The sequence below is a fragment of the Mixophyes fleayi genome, chromosome 4 (assembly GCF_038048845.1).
Source record: "Mixophyes fleayi isolate aMixFle1 chromosome 4, aMixFle1.hap1, whole genome shotgun sequence".
NCBI classification, from domain to species: domain Eukaryota; kingdom Metazoa; phylum Chordata; class Amphibia; order Anura; family Limnodynastidae; genus Mixophyes; species Mixophyes fleayi.
The window spans coordinates 85,012,716-85,030,718 of NC_134405.1; the positions used below are offsets into that span (position 1 = coordinate 85,012,716).

Here is an 18,003-nt window from a genome sequence, read left to right on the forward strand (position 1 = left end):
ATACAGCTACTCCCTATACATCATGGAGTAAACAGTAAAATTTGCTGGGTTTTGCCAGAAATAAACTTCTCCATCCAAAGCAAGTTTTCAACTTGAAAATCACTGAAAAAATACTTTATTCTCTGCATAAGACATTTTTTCAGTCTTCAGTGGTTTTGAAATATTTTTGTTTGTTTTTATATTTGTACTCCCTTTATTAATATTCACAAAGAAAATATATTTTACATCCTATCAACTGCCAATCACACATCAAGGAGAATTATAGTGTACAAGGAACATAAATACATTATTGTAAACTCGCAAACAAGTAGAAAAAAACTAAATCTCTAAAAAGGTCCTGTCACAAGCATATGTGCAACACATTGGGTAGAAGAGATCTGCCGAGCAGGAGGAGCACTTCCAGAGGATACACAATAGTGTGGAGCTTTGTGTTCTAGCAGAAGACAGCACCAGCAAGGAATGATCACATCACATCACCAATCCAAAGAGGGCAGGGTGATGATGTGGAGTTTTAATTCAGACCTGGAGGAATGGGCTAACATGTCATTTACCCCCCATTTCAATCCATGAAGACAGGTTGCAGCTGTCGGGATAAATGAAACCAATATATACAGTCAGTGTCGGACTGGGGTATGAAGGGCCCATAAGGGGAATAGAATGGTAGGGGCCCACCAGAGGGGGTGTGGCCAGTCAGAGGCGTAACCAAACTGGGGTGTGGCAAGCCCATGAAGGATAGCTATAGTGTAGTATATAAAGAATACACAGTCTTGACTTGCCCCTTAGATTGGGCAGAACAGTCACCAAAAATCGGGATTGTCCCTCTAGATTTAGAACATTTGACAGACCATTCTGCTCTCTCCTACCTGTTCTTGTCACTTTCACCACCTGTGGCTGTTGGTTCCTTAAGTTGCGGCTTGTCTGGATCCTGGAATGTTGGGGGCCATATTTGGAAAAAATGGGTACATTTAGAAAATTCCAACCAGCCCCGGCGTTAAATCAATAGGACCCACGGTTAATACTTAGGCCTTCCTTCAGCCCCAACATTAAAATAATAGTATTCCCATTTAATAAATAGATCTATATCCCTCCAACCAACCCCAACATTAAAGTAATAGTATTCCCATTTAATAAATAAACCTATTTCCCTCCCGCCAAACAGCCCCAGCAATAAATAGCATTTACGTATAATAAATATACCTATTTCCTGCAACGGTCACTGCCATTAAATAATTCATATTAAATAAATAGACCTTATGCTCCTCAAACTCAGCCCCACATTCAATTAATAGCCCCCAAACCACCCAATCTTAAATTATTAGTCCCCACTATTAAATTAAATTGCCCCACCATCACCCCACAAACAAAATAGCACCCATTAATTAGCCACCACCTACCTCACACACACACTACATTGCCACAAGCCCCCTGTGCCATAACACATTGCTGTGCCCCCTTATGATCACACTGCGCCCTCCATGCTGCTTTTGCTCCCCCCTTCATCACCCTGTGCCATGCTGCTTTTGCTCCCACTTATCCTGCACCCCCTTTATCACCTTGTGCCATGCTGCTTTTGCTTCCCCCTTCATCACCCTGTGCCATGCTGCTTTTGCTCCCCCCTTCATCACCCTGTGCCATCATGCCCCCCCATTCATCACAATGTGCCATCATGACCCCCCCTTTCATCAGTCTGTGCCATGGTGCTCCCCCCCCCCTTCATCACTCTGTGCCATGCTGCTCCCCCCCTCCATTCATCACTATGTGCCATCCTGCTTCCCGCCTCCCTTCATCACTATGCACCATCCTGCTTTCCTCCCCATGCCTCCATTCCTTTTGTTACCTTCTTATTGGCTTCTTTCTTCTTTTCTCTTCTTGTATTCTGTCTTTCTTGCTTGCTCCTCTCTGCACCACTGCTCAGTGAATGTCGGGCGTGACGTGATGACGTCACACCAACATTCAGTGTGAACGGAGCAGGGAGAAGAGAAGAGGGGCGCTGGTGCCGCATTCACATATTATTTATTTACCCGCTCCCCCCCACCAACGAAGAGGGGAGCCATCAGGCGTTGAGGCCCATTGGGGGATACCCCGCTCCCCGGTGGGCCAGTCGACCCTGTATACAGTTTCTACACCATAATGAGCTACCAACTGCCCTTAAGAGGCTATATCCTCCCATTCCTATTGTGTTAGAAGTAAACCCCCTATCCACAAGTAGGTTCCTGCTGCAGAATGCAACATTTTTTTAAAGTCAGCGATTGCAACACAGGGTTTCTCATATATCCAGAACATTGACAAATCAGTGCTTAACCCTTTATTTGGGAAGCATTAAAGAAAATATCAAGGTAAGCAATTTTTGTAGCACTGTATTCATACACCATCTAGGGACTTCTGAAACAACCAACTACTGTAAATACATTTAGATGTTGCTTGAGAGCACCTCTTCCAAAGGATAAAAAAAAGGATAAAAATTGAAAGGTTATTTCATATAAGTAATCTGAAATTCATGTTGCTTAAGAGCAGAGCACCTCTGTCACAGAAAGGATAAAAATAATGCAAAATTCATATTGCTCGAGAGCAAAACTTGCAAAAAAAAAGTGTCAATATGTCAAACACAAATCTCCAGCAAGGCAGGGATACCTGGCATCTGACCCCTACTGTTTTCAACAAATGGGTGGATCTCAATGTTACACTCCAAGTGAGGCAAACACTCAAAACAAACAACCATATTTAACACCACATCCCACCAGATGGCAGAGCTTCTACCTGAGCAATAACACTGACAGCAAACACATATGAGCAACACTGCACAGTGCAACTCACTGGGCCTATATTGCCCAGAATAACATCTATGGCACAAAATGGGAGTAACTTTGTAACAAAATAGGAACTGCCAAGAGACCCCAGCACAGATACTCCATCATTATGTACAAGGGAAAGTTATGTACTTGATGAATACAGCTAGGTTAGACAAGGCCATTGTTAAAACACAGATTACCTGTGCTTTTTTGTGGTGATATAAGTTAGGGTCACTGACATGGGTTTTTACTACAACAGAAACCCACACCATCCCCAATAAGATAGGACCCTGCTCATATGTTGTTAACCTGGAGCTCATTAAAGTTAGATTTTCCCATTAGAAACCACTCTACACTCCCAATGCACTACTGAGAGGTGAGCAGTCTGCAGCACAGTCCATGTGCAGTGAGGGAGAAATAAGACATGGCTGCTGGAGTTCAGTGAGGAGATTGGTGGATTGTAGTTATAACAAGTTGGTAAGGACCTTCTGGACGGTCACCCCTGGGCAGGACATGAGGAGACAGTGTCTGCTGCTGCTCACCGCGCTCTAGTCCATCGTGCGCACAACAACCTGTCATAGCGGAGGAGGGAGGAGGACTGCGGAGCCGTCATGGAAACCGCCCAGAGCCCTGAGAGAAAGCGCCGGCGCAGCCCTGGAGTGCGGCTCCTGAGAGAACGGCTCCCCGCTCCCCTCAGCGAGCAGCCCTCAAACGGGAGCAGCCAACTAGAGCCCTCGGAGGAGGAGCAGGTGAGCAGGCCCTGGCTGGCGGCCAGTGACTCTCGGCCCCGCTACAGCTTGTTATCGGAGATTGGACGCGGCAGTTACGGAGTGGTGTACGAGGCCGTCGCCCAGAAGAGTGGTGCCCGGGTAGCGGTGAAGAAGATCCTCTGTGACGCCCCGGAGAACGTGGAGATGGCTCTGTCCGAGTTCTGGGCACTGACCAGCCTCCGCCGCCACCACCCCAACATCGTGCGCTTCGAGGAGTGCGTCCTGCAGAGGAACGGCCTGGCCCAGAAGATGAGCCACGGCAACAAGAGCAGCCAGCTGTACCTGCGCCTGGTGGAGACCTCGCTCAAAGGAGAACGTATTCCGGGCTACACACAAGAAGCTTGTTATCTGTGGTTTGTCATGGAGTTCTGTGAAGGGGGGGATCTTAATCAGTATGTCTTGTCCAGACCCCCAGACCCGGCTACCAACAAAAGCTTCATGCTACAGCTGACCAGTGCCATTGCCTTCCTGCACAAAAACCAGATTGTTCACCGGGATCTAAAACCTGACAACATTCTGATCACAGAGCTCTCAGGCTGCCCAGTGCTAAAAGTGGGTGACTTTGGCCTCAGCAAAGTCTGTGCTGGACTGGCTCCCCGGGGGAAGGAGAGTTCTGGGGGTGGTAGCAATGAGAACAAGACTGTGAATGTCAATAAGTACTGGCTGTCATCGGCTTGTGGCTCAGACTTTTACATGGCTCCTGAGGTGTGGGAAGGACACTACACAGCAAAAGCTGACATATTTGCTCTGGGTATAATCATCTGGGCCATGATAGAGCGGATCACTTTTGTGGATGCAGAGACCAAGAAGGAGCTTCTGGGGACCTACATTAAGCAGGGCAGTGAGATTGTGCCTGTTGGGGAAGCGCTGCTAGAGAACCCAAAGATGGAACTTCACATCCCACAGAAACGCAGGACTTCCATGTCCGAGGGCATCCGGCAACTACTTAAGGACATGCTGGCTGCTAATCCACAGGATCGTCCAGACGCAATTGAGCTGGAGACAAGAATGGACCAAGTTACATATGCTGCTTGAGGCACTGTTCTGGTTTAATGTGGTATCAAGTGGCATACAGTCTTCTCTAGAGATCTGGACCCTGTGCCTCCCTAGTTTGTGCTTGGAAAGTTTTGACAGGATTATCTGTATGTGTTCTAGAATAAAGCTAGAGCTCAATTTCTATATCCTTGGCCATCACTGGTGCTAGTTACCCAACATTACCATGGGACTACTTCCTTGGCACTATCCTGTTGGCATCACATGGGCCATCTTCTACTAGGCAATATGGGAGTATTGGGCCAGAGTATGTAAATCAATGCTAATTGTAGGTTAACCCTTGATGCAGTGTTGCAGCCCCCTCAATCAGCTGCTGCTGACTGGGGTCATGCTAGTACATGACCCCAATTTGTGTGTTCTTGGTTCTTTCGATTATAGCTGTTGGCCTTTTTGGGACAGCACCTATTCTTACATGGGTGAGCTGTTCTGTGCCTGCTTGTTTAGTCCCATTTTAAGACTGTCTTTGAATCCTATCTCTGCCATTTGTATCTTGTAATATGGAGGCACAGTCTTAATTGGGCTGTGCAGGCCCATCAGTATCTTTCTCCCAAAATCCCTCTCTTCTTCTTAACCAACCCACCCCCCTTTATTTCACTCTCCCTCTGGGGGGACCTACAGAAAGGGGTCACTTAGTCTCATCCCTGGCACTTCTCTGAATCCTGCACTTAATGGGATATCTGACTAAGCGGGTACTTGCAGCAATAAACAGTCCTTTTCCTGTGCCTCACTTTCTCCTTACAGCACCTTCCTGACACCTGCATGCAAAGATGGGTATACTTTTGTTTGTGTCCAACCAAAGTGCCTAATAGTCTGGAGCTGTCCTAGTTTACACACACCCTGTGAGAGACAGCTGTAATATAAAGGCATTGGGAGGGGAGGCTTGCACTCTTTATCTGTCACTTGTGTTTGGAGCTCTGTGCCTTAATTAATCGTTGCTTCAGGCACCCACTTTTTTTTTTTTTTTTCAATTTGAAACTATTTTTAACAATTTTTCTTCCCCGTCCACTTAATAGAACTGTAAGTCTGGCTTTTAAGTTCCACTGCGCATGTGTGAAACATCTAGCTGGGTCATGCATCCCAAGTTTCCATTCCCAAGTTTTAAATACTAACAGTACAGTTATTTTGCATACATGATTTTACAGTATGCTCTCATTTTCTGGGCTTTGTAAAATAATATTCTGTACTTGAAAGAAGAGTTCTTAAAATACATTATTATTGGGTTCAGGAAACGTGTCCTAATAAGTATTGTAATACACCAAGGTTCTCCTAGGTAGTTACATGCTTCTGCTCTGTAGCTAAAGCACTAGACATTACTCTAAATATACAGCGATAGTTCTTGGGGATGAGTTGAGAGTAAGGCATGGACGTGGAATGTCTCCAAATGTAGACACGACATACAGTATAATAACACTGCTTTCTACCGGATGAATCAGATACTGAACTATGTATCAAAGACAGAACTAATAACCTTGCCAAGAGGTTCCCCCGCCTCAAGTTCCTTTATTCTGTTTTGCTTTGTTTCAATGTCTACAGAACACTTTGCTTTCCAAACTCCCTGAACCACAGGTGGCTTTCTCTAAACTCACTTTGCAAAAAAGCTCAAAGGCAAAAGACACTCTACCAGAAGTTTACAATCTGTCTTGTCTATTTGTTTTATAATTTTCATATGATTAACCCACTCTGTGAGAGTAACAGAGAGTTCATCAACACATTTGTTAAATTGCTTATTGGACCTGTTATTAACCAGTTCAAGTTTGTAAGAGATTAAAAATCTGTCATGCAAATCTGCTATGTAAGTGTTAATAGAAGAGATTACACCTATTTTGCCTCATTCCGGTTATGGTCCAGGTTGTTTTATGTTTTAAAGAATAATATACAGCACCTACAGAAGTTTCACCTTGTTCCTGTCTTCAGGTGTGGGAAAGAGAAAGGGTTAAACTGAAGGGACACTGTGTGTTAAGTAAGTGATGCTTCCCTGCCGTAATGGATTTTCTGTCGTGTGGAGTCAGGTAGAAAACTGTCTGGACTAAATCTTTGACTGATTATGCATTTTTTTCCCCCTATCTCTTCACCCTAGATAGATTCATCATCCCAATTTGTCAAGCTGGCGAGATTCCAATTAATTACACAAGCAAACAGCTCAGACTGCGTCAGGTCCTGTCAGGCTGCCCTAGTCCCTCATTTACTGTCTCCCAAGCCAAGACATTAGTCCTCTTCTGGTAATTAATTTGATGAATGCTCTTGTAGTGCAATGGGTGGTGGAGAAGAATGTCTCTATATGTATCTTTTCTCCTGTTTCCTTCACTTTTGAACTCCTATCCGGAGCCTTTGGCTCTTGCTGTTGACCAGCGGCACCTAACAGATCACGGAACTGTATATTCTGTTTAACATAAAGCCGTAGAAGATTGGGTTAAGCTCAAGCATGTGAATTAAGATACATACACAGGCATTTCAAACTTTTGTCAGCCAATGAACTGTGACATTCAGAAGCCTTGTTTACCAACACATAATAAAATGGAAGTGTTAAAGACATAGAGCTCTTACCATGGACTAGATAATATATATACAACATATTTATATAGGCCCTGACCTTGCAATACTCGTCCAATACCTATGTCATTTATAAATTTGTATAAAAACGCACAGGAAAAAATCCGTTACTGTCTCCTGTTCGTAATATAGGCCAGTGGTTCCCAAACTTTTGCAGTTCGCGGCACCCTTAGAGTCTCCATAATTTTTTCAAGGCACCCCTCCAAAATAATTACTGAGCAGTCCTGTTTTAGAAGTAGTTGGGTCAAAAAAATGTAATAAGTATTTAGGTCAGGACAGAAATACTTATTTAGTTGTATGCAAAAATGCCCCCTCTGCATCCAGACACACTGCCCCCTCTGCCCTCCGTCACGCTGTCCCCCTCCTCTGCCCTCCGTCACGCTGTCCCCCCCTCCTCTGCCCTCCGTCACGCTGTCCCCCCCTCCTCTGCCCTCCGTCACGCTGTCCCCCTCCTCTGCCTTACGTCACGCTGTCCCCCTCCTCTGCCCTCCGTCACGCTGTCCCCCTCCTCTGCCCTCCGTCACGCTGTCCCCCTCCTCTGCCCTCCGTCACGCTGTCCCCCTCCTCTGCCCTCCGTCACGCTGTCCCCCTCCTCTGTCCCCCTCCTTTGCCCTCTGTCACGCTGCCCCCTCCTCTGGCCTCTGTCCCCCTCTTCTGCCCTCTTTCACGCTGTCTCCTCCTCTGGCCTCTGTCACGCTGTCTCCTCCTCTGGCCTCTGTCACGCTGTCTCCTCCTCTGGCCTCTGTCACGCTGTCTCCTCCTCTGGCCTCTGTCACGCTGTCTCCTCTGGCCTCTGTCACGCTGCACCCTCCTCTGCCCTCTGTCCCCCTCCTCTGGCCTCTGTCACGCTGTCTCCTCCTCTGGCCTCTGTCACGCTGTCCCCCTCCTCTGCCCTCCGTCACGCTGTCCCCCTCCTCTGCCCTCCGTCACGCTGTCCCCCTCCTCTGTCCCCCTCCTTTGCCCTCTGTCACGCTGCCCCCTCCTCTGGCCTCTGTCACGCTGCCCCCTCCTCTGGCCTCTGTCACGCTGCACCCTCCTCTGGCCTCTGTCACGCTGCACCCTCCTCTGCCCTCTGTCCCCCTCCTCTGGCCTCTGTCACGCTGTCTCCTCCTCTGGCCTCTGTCACGCTGTCTCCTCCTCTGGCCTCTGTCACGCTGTCCCCCTCCTCTGTCCCCCTCTTCTGCCCTCTGTCACGCTGCCCCCTCCTCTGGCCTCTGTCACGCTGCCCCCTCCTCTGGCCTCTGTCACGCTGCCCCCTCCTCTGGCCTCTGTCACGCTGCACCCTCCTCTGCCCTCTGTCCCCCTCCTCTGGCCTCTGTCACGCTGTCTCCTCCTCTGGCCTCTGTCACGCTGTCTCCTCCTCTGGCCTCTTGTCACGCTGTCTCCTCCTCTGGCCTCTTGTCACGCTGTCTCCTCCTCTGGCCTCTTGTCACGCTGTCTCCTCCTCTGGCCTCTTGTCACGCTGTCTCCTCCTCTGGCCTCTTGTCACGCTGTCTCCTCCTCTGGCCTCTTGTCACGCTGTCTCCTCCTCTGGCCTCTTGTCACGCTGTCTCCTCCTCTGGCCTCTTGTCACGCTGTCTCCTCCTCTGGCCTCTTGTCACGCTGTCTCCTCCTCTGGCCTCTTGTCACGCTGTCTCCTCCTCTGGCCTCTTGTCACGCTGTCTCCTCCTCTGGCCTCTTGTCACGCTGTCTCCTCCTCTGGCCTCTTGTCACGCTGTCTCCTCCTCTGGCCTCTTGTCACGCTGTCTCCTCCTCTGGCCTCTTGTCACGCTGTCTCCTCCTCTGGCCTCTTGTCACGCTGTCTCCTCCTCTGGCCTCTTGTCACGCTGTCTCCTCCTCTGGCCTCTTGTCACGCTGTCTCCTCCTCTGGCCTCTTGTCACGCTGTCTCCTCCTCTGGCCTCTTGTCACGCTGTCTCCTCCTCTGGCCTCTTGTCACGCTGTCTCCTCCTCTGGCCTCTTGTCACGCTGTCCTCCTCCTCTGGCCTCCGTCACGCTGTCCCCCTCCTCTGCCCTCCGTCACGCTGTCCCCCTCCTCTGCCCTCCGTCACGCTGTCCCCCTCCTCTGTCCCCCTCCTTTGCCCTCTGTCACGCTGCCCCCTCCTCTGGCCTCTGTCACGCTGCCCCCTCCTCTGGCCTCTGTCACGCTGCACCCTCCTCTGCCCTCTGTCCCCCTCCTCTGGCCTCTGTCACGCTGTCTCCTCCTCTGTCCCCCTCCTTTGCCCTCTGTCACGCTGCCCCCTCCTCTGGCCTCTGTCACGCTGCCCCCTCCTCTGGCCTCTGTCACGCTGCACCCTCCTCTGCCCTCTGTCCCCCTCCTCTGGCCTCTGTCACGCTGTCTCCTCCTCTGGCCTCTGTCACGCTGTCCCCCTCCTCTGTCCCCCTCTTCTGCCCTCTGTCACGCTGCCCCCTCCTCTGGCCTCTGTCACGCTGCCCCCTCCTCTGGCCTCTGTCACGCTGTCCCCCTCCTCTGCCCTCCGTCACGCTGTCCCCCTCCTCTGTCCCCCTCCTCTGGCCTCTGTCACGCTGCCCCCTCCTCTGGCCTCTGTCACGCTGCCCCCTCCTCTGGCCTCTGTCACGCTGCCCCCTCCTCTGGCCTCTGTCACGCTGCACCCTCCTCTGCCCTCTGTCCCCCTCCTCTGGCCTCTGTCACGCTGTCTCCTCCTCTGGCCTCTGTCACGCTGTCTCCTCCTCTGGCCTCTGTCACGCTGTCCCCCTCCTCTGTCCCCCTCTTCTGCCCTCTGTCACGCTGCCCCCTCCTCTGGCCTCTGTCACGCTGCCCCCTCCTCTGGCCTCTGTCACGCTGCACCCTCCTCTGCCCTCTGTCCCCCTCCTCTGGCCTCTGTCACGCTGTCTCCTCCTCTGGCCTCTTGTCACGCTGTCTCCTCCTCTGGCCTCTTGTCACGCTGTCTCCTCCTCTGGCCTCTTGTCACGCTGTCTCCTCCTCTGGCCTCTTGTCACGCTGTCTCCTCCTCTGGCCTCTTGTCACGCTGTCTCCTCCTCTGGCCTCTTGTCACGCTGTCTCCTCCTCTGGCCTCTTGTCACGCTGTCTCCTCCTCTGGCCTCTTGTCACGCTGTCTCCTCCTCTGGCCTCTTGTCACGCTGTCTCCTCCTCTGGCCTCTTGTCACGCTGTCTCCTCCTCTGGCCTCTTGTCACGCTGTCTCCTCCTCTGGCCTCTTGTCACGCTGTCTCCTCCTCTGGCCTCTTGTCACGCTGTCCCTCCTCCTCTGGCCTCTTGTCACGCTCCGTCTCACTCTGTCCCCTCTGCCGTGGCCAGCCAGAAAAAAAACAAAACATAAACTTACCAATCTGCGCGGCGCCGGGATCCAGCATCCTCCTCTCTCGCAGCTTGTCACTACGGTAGTAAGGGACAAATTAAATGGAGTGTTGTATTAAAATTGAAGCTTCTCGAATTTGTGAGTTACAGTGGTCTTCTAAAAATACAATTATTCTAGTAATTTTAAAAACCTGTAATAATTGTAACGCTTTACAAATAATACTGTACATTGCACAGGAATCATGTGAAAGTAGGTGTATTATACTGTATTTTATAAACCTAACCCCCCCATCTATGTTGCATATTACTTAAATGTACTCTATTGATTGCATCAATTTTAAAATTGTATGATCAACACCATTTATTTATATAGCACCACATTATTCTGCAGCACTGTACAGAGAATTATTGACCATTGACATCAGTCCTTGCCCCATTAGAGCTTGCAGCTTAAATTTTTTTTTTACCACGTGGACATACACATACACATCCATTATTTCGCCGGCCAGTTATTACCAGTATGTTTTGTACAGTGGGAGCCCACCAGTTGCCAGGTGGAACCTATGTTGCTTCACTTAACTTTATTAATTGCAAACACTGTTGCCTAGACACAGACCTATTTAAACACTTTCAGGCACATTCACACCAGGCAATTTGTAATGTGATTTTCATGTTCTACATAGCACAAAAAATAAATTGCATTAAAAATACATTAATCCTAATCAGGCTTGTACCTATGCTTGACCGATGGGAAAGATAGAAACCACCTTGTAAACACAAATAATATGCATCTGAGATATGTTACAATTGAAAAATATATGGGTGGATTGGTCAGATTGAGGGTATAGCTTAATGTGCCCCAATTTTATTGGGAATGTTGTGAGTTAAGGTTATTGAGGCATGGTTAACATTCAGGTATAGTGGAAGGGGATAGCGTTTAGTGAGTTATCCTCCATCCTGTGACCTCATGAGTATACTAATCAGGAAAGGCAATGTTCCTTCTATATTGTCAGCTTATATTTGGATAAATAAGGAATAGAATCTACATACAGTTCTTTTGAGTCCTTGACCAGTAGCTTTTTTTTTTATTTTTTATTCTGTGACATATAAAAATACAACTCACTTCTTAATACCTAATCTCTGTTGCATATAATAAGTATTCAGAATTCTTAAGGAAAATTAACTGTAGCAAAATAAATTCTGTTAAACTGTCCCAGAGACCAGCTAATTGTGTTATTCTGTCTGCTAAGCTCACGAGGTGTTGCTTTAACTCCCAGAAAGATGCTAATCAGGACAGACACTAACGGGGAATAAAAGTGCTCATTTGGGCAAAATTATTTAAAAGAAAACATAAAAAAAAAATCAATTCTGCACATCCTGGAACCCCCTGGGAAGCCAGTCAGAAATAATAGGTGTATTTTTACAAGTCTTTCATAAGGAGGGGGGTCCTTTGTTTTTCTCCTTGTAATATTGTACTTCAGAGACCAGACCATTGGTGACCTTCATGGTTTTTTTTTTTTTAAACTTAATCATAATTTTCAGTGCTTACTGTATTATATCAGAATCCTTAAGGATTTTTGCCTAAAAAAAATGTATTGCATTTGTGGAAATTGCATCTTAAAGGCAGATCATTTCTGGATAAGGAACGATTATTTATGAACCGCAAAATCTGTGTACCTGAAATCTTCTTTACACTCACAAGTGGATCTGTTTGTCAGCCAAGCACATTTCAAGGTGCATGTATCAATCTGCACCTAGTGTTGCGGGTTGGCGGACAGCTCTGGAAAATGCGCATGGTGCAAATAGTACATTTATTTTTTTTCTCCTAAAACACTGCTCAGTTTAATTTTATTTATGTCTTAAGTTAATCATGAGAGTAAAGGAACAACAGAACTGTCTTTATTACAACTGTCACTTTTTTGTGTATAAAATGTTTTACATTGGTTGAACTGCAGCTTGAAATGGGATAGTCTACAGAACTGCAACTGTAAGGTGCAACTTGTATCCCATTATAAGAACAAGATAACAGATGATCTCTGGGACTACAGAGGTGGTTAGAATTCAAGTCACTTTATGGGAAGGGAACAGGGGTGCACGCAGGGGGGGTTTCTGGGTCTCCTGAAACCCCTCTCCTCCTCTAAAAAGAAGTGCCCCTACATAGCGGCACTGTACTATATAGCGGCCGCGGCGCCGTATACAGTACCGGCGCGGATGCTTCTTTGACAGCGCCGCGGCTGCTGTATAGTACGGTGCTGCCGAAACGGAGCTGCCTTTTATTTCAGTAATACAACCCTTTAAAATTATCTTATTTTAAATACGTGTACTTACCATTTAACACCCTGGGCCTTAGTCATTAAGGAAAGTAAGGGAAAAAAAGGTAAATGTTCTCTGGGACAAACCATGTTACAATGCAAGGAGTGCAAATTAATTTATTATTTTGCAAATATTTTAAATACTGACTGCTTTTTCATCTAGCAGACAAATACTTGATAGCTTTATTTTTACACTGAAATGTAAAATTGATCTAGGACATGCTCTACACCAACTATAAATCTTTCCCCACATTTTAAATTTGCTTCCCCTTCCAATGTAACACGGTTTTGCCCAAGTGCAAAGTTACTCCTTTTTCATGCTTTGCTCTTCTTAATGACTCAAACCAATCAAACTTTTGAACCCCTAGAGATACCGACATGTTGACGTGCAGATCCTTGGGCTGAATTGTGCAAAAGTAGATGCAGTACATCATAAAAACACATTTGTGGTTTCGCACTTTTGCAATTTGTAAATGAGCTATTGTGATTAAAAATCCAACACAGAGCATCTATATTTCTCTTTCTGTCCAAATCAGTGACGGTGAAGAAAGGTAATTCCCAGTAACAGTCCAAGCATTAATCATACTTGCCAACTCTCCCGGAATGTCCGGGAGACTCCCGCATTTTGCGAGAGTCTCACGGACTCCCGGGCGAGTGTGGCAATCGCCCGAATTCTGCCCATTCCACTAGGAAGTGCCCCACTTCCTAGTGAAGTGGGCAGAATTAGATCCCAAACGTCACGATTCCCGGTGAATCGCGGCATTTGGCCCCACCCCCCGCTGTCAAATGAAGCGGATGCGGCATGATGTCACAGGGGGCGGGGCCAAAATGACGCGATTTTGGCCGTCACGCCCCCATCCACTGCCTGACTCCCGGAAGGGAGCTGAAGTAAGTCGGCAAGTATGGCATTGATACTAAAACTACATTTTAGGAGGTGTAACCTCATTGTTCTACCCTGGCAGCCCCACTGACATTTTTGGTAAACAATGTTCAGTGGACTCCTGAGGGTCAAACAGGTACTCTGTAAGAGCCCACAGACTTTAGCTACCCTCAAATCAGTACATTGGATGTTGGGATTGGGACAGTCCCGTGTCAGGACTTTGAGGGAGTGAACATCCAGTATCGCACTTGAGCTGAAAGCTCGACCTTAATAAGACTAGGTACTCTGCACCATAAAATGAGCAGTGGAGGCTCTCCAGTACTATCTTGAGTTCATTTTGTGATTGTCTCAACTGTGCCCCTCTGAAGTGGTTACGCTTCATTTGGGATACTTCATAAACTTGTACGTTTAACACTTGGTCATCTAGACATTGTAACTTATATGATACCTTCCCAAAAGAATCTTTATTAACAAATTATTTAAATTTACAGATTTGGAGTCAATACGTACAATCTCAACTTGCTTTTTTCAATTAGCATCCAGTCACAGCTGCACCATGGCTATTTGTAGAATCTGTGCTATATTGATACAGATTTATGAATATTTTATCTGTTAATAGCTCAAGATGTTTCAGTTAATTCCCAAAAATGTTACATTCTATTGTCTACCATCTGCTGCAATAAAGTTTACTTCATCTGTACCAGGTACATGTGTGTTATTACTAAGTGCATTGGTGTGATTACCATGTGTTTAATTTAAAACAATATAGAGATGATAGTACCACTTTCTCTTACACATAAAAAAGAGTGGACTGATAGCCATTCCTAAGCATGTAATAGAAAAAAAACCCCACAGTATTAAAGAAACAAAGATATAAAGCACATTTTTAATCCAGATAAGCTCCATATACTGTTGTTGTTGTGTTTAAAGTGACAATGTAATGACAAAAGTATTTTTAAAATATATAGAACTGCTTGCCAGGCTAACAGAGGTCACTGCCATTCCCAGAGGGAAGTTTGTCACTGCCAGATAGTAAGCAACCAGAGGACCTATACAAGCTGCCATAGGAACAGAGGGAGTCCAGGTCTAGATTAGAGGAACAGAGGCACCCCAAGTACATCACAGAGGAACAGAGGTAGTCTGGGGAGAGTCTGGGTGCAGCCCAGAAGTCCATGGAAACTGCACAGTTCCAATTGTCTGCTTATTCCTGTTTCCTTGCCACGCCGGCCTTAGTACCATATTGGAGAAAAGAGTCACTGGCGATCTTTCAGACATTTTGAGCAGGGGCATAGCTTTGTGCTGCTCTGCAATGCCAGGACTACTTGTCCTCTCAGCCTTAACATTTAATAGTGCTTAGTGCCCAAAGGACCACTCTGCCCCTTGTTATTTGCACATATTTGTGCCCATCCAGGGGACAGAATTTCTTGGTGTGAGAATTTCCAGTTGCTACCTGAAATTAGTTTACTGCACACCTCATTATCTTCTTCACATTTACTATTGTGAGTACAGCTTGTATCAACATTGTTTTCTTAATAATTCTAGTTTATCTTTTTCCACAATATTATTCTTCAAAGTTACTACATTGATATAAAGGTTGTCCATAGCATCGTTTTATACCTTATTTTTTTCAAATTCAGGTCCATAGTTGTAGTCCGGATTGTGCACTTCTCAGAGTAATTTTTCTATTTAATCCTTGTCTACTGTATTTGATTTATTGCATAAGGGTGTGCTCCTGTGGGTTAAATAGGAGTAATTTCGAAGCCACATTAGCTTTTGATCTTGGAAAAGAGTATACATGTTTGACTTCCCATTGCCTACATAATTTAGTTCAAGCTGCTCATCTCACTTACAATGTCCTCAATAACTCTTTCATTCCTTACATCTATGACCTCATCACAAGATACTCCTCAACCCGACCACTCTGCACTTCCTCAGACCTTCCTACCTAAAATCCTACCACTACTGCCTCCAAGACTTTTCCCACACTGTTCCTCATCTATGGAACTCCATGCCTTGCACTACAAGACTCTCCCCAACCTCCACTCTTTCAAATACTCTCTCCAAACCCACCTCTTCATCCTTGCCTACTCTACTGTCTCCTAGACCCTTATGTCCACTCCTTCTACTGCATTCGTCCACCACCTCTATTTGTGCCCCATTTGCTCCTACCGTCTCTTATTATCCCTTCCCTCTAAAATGTAAGCTCTCAACTCTCTCATGTTGTTCCACTCTCCATCTTACTTGTATGTCCTTGACATGTCTTATGTTAATTTTATGTTGTTTATTTAGTCACATGCACGGTATTGGTATCTTTATCAGTGCTAGTGGTTATTGCTTGCATATGACTCATTCTTATGTGACCCCCGTAGCAGCGGGGCTATGAGAAAATGTCTGTCCCATGGATTACAACAAAATGGCACTGTTTACAGTGCTATATATGGCTCTCCTAGTGGTCTAGGATACAGGGGGGGAGGAGAACCCAGAGGAGCCCACTGGTGCCAATCAGGAGAGGGGAGGACATAAATAGTAGCTGTTGGGAAAAGGAAGCAAAGGAGGAATCAGAGTAGTCACCTTGGGAGTGTGTGGAGCAGCTGCAGGAGGGAAAGAGTGTGGCAGAGGTGTAGGAGAAGTGCAGACAGGAAAGTCGGAGTCCAGCCAGTGAGGAAAGTTTGAGAGACTTAATAAGCCTACTATTGTGGACATACAAAGATAGTCCCTGGCCATAGATGGAGTCTCCTCTAGGAGACTCCATCTATGTCCTCCTAGAGTGTAGGCCACGTTACTTTGAGCAGTAACGCGGGCAATTGAATCCCCCCCTGAGGGTGTAATTCCCCATTGTTTCTGAGTTGAGTTGGTATAGACTCATTTAACTACATTAAATAAAGACACAAGCAAGTTTATTAACTGCTACCTCATTTGTGCAAAATCACTGCAGCCATATTATCTGTTACTGCCAGTTACCCCTGTGCTATTTGAGCGATTTTATATATTTATCACGTGTCTATTAAAGGAAGTGCTGTCTAATCGTGATTAAGCGTAGGGTTGGAGATTATACTGTCAATTGCATTCTATATGTTAAACCTGTTTATACTATACCACCGGCTATATTTAAATTCCTTTTTCCAAGCAACCTTCCCTTTGATAAATGTACCAAGGTAGTTTTTACATATACACTGGTTGTATTATCCCTGAGGGGTATATATGAATTCAAGCGGGTCTCCCAAATCGTCCCTTGGTAGCGCAAGGTACCTATATCCGCACAAAGAGCAGCTTAGAAGGCTTAGGTGGAGGTACTGTGCTGAAGAGTGCATACACAACATATCAGCAACAGGCCAGTCAAGAGTGGTGTGACAGGATGTTTAAATCATGTGTGAGTGTAGTCGTGTATGTGCAATTATGCTTGATAGTAACCTTATATATGTTATGTTTGCTTATTGTATGTCACGTCTGTATGTATCTGTGATGATGAACTTTTAACATTGCATTAATATACCATATTTCACTGCATAATCGTCTCGTCGCAGATTTTATGCCAATTTCTTTAGCAAAAAAGTTGGGTGTGGCCATTAAGAATAGTTTTTATATTTACTCATAATCAGAAAGAAATGCTTTGCACTTTAATGTATCGCTGGCAGATGAACTGTACAGTTTAGCTAGTGTGGAAAGATGTAAGTCTTACCATATCACGTGACTTACTCATGGCAGCTTCGTCTGCTCGCCCGTTCCCCTTGCACCTACGGCTGTTCATTGGGTTGAGTGACAATGCCGTTAGTACTACAGAGCTCTAAAAAAAACACGCAAGTTGGCTTTCTGGAATATAGTCACAATGCGGGTGCACTAAGAATTCTAGGTACGTGGTTTGCAAAGCGCAAGACATAAATGCGTATCCACATGCCACTGGGGAATACATTGCCTCTCTGTTTACCTTTTAAGCGGTGTGATGAACAGAAATACCATGTGACTATTACGCGATGAGAGCATGTAAACCAATTTTTGAACTGAAAAAACGATGCAATGATTATGCGGTGGTGACGATTGCGCGGTGAAATATGGTACCACCTTAATTCTAGATTGTTATAACTGAGTGACAACCCTGACTAAGAGTTGTTTAAAAGTGTGAACATGTGCATTCACATTTATTACTATTGCTTATATATTGATCATACTTACCAACTTTCTGTTGGTGAAATCCGGGAGCCTGCAGAGGAGGTGGGCGTGACGGGGGGGGGGGGGGGGGGCTCCAAGTGACGTCATTTTGGACCTGCCCCCATGACGTGATGACGCAAAATGCGTCATTTGACAGCGGGGGGCGGGGCCAAACGCCGCGATTCACCGGGAATCGCGGCGTTTGGGACTTAATTCTGCCCACTTCA

General features: G+C 46.3%; 1 pseudogene; it reads left to right on the forward strand.

Moving 5' to 3' along the window:
* The first annotated feature begins 3,146 nt into the window (after nucleotides 1–3,146).
* Nucleotides 3,147–6,446, forward strand: LOC142151741 (serine/threonine-protein kinase 35 pseudogene; annotated as a pseudogene).
* Nucleotides 6,447–18,003: the final 11,557 nt, after the last annotated feature.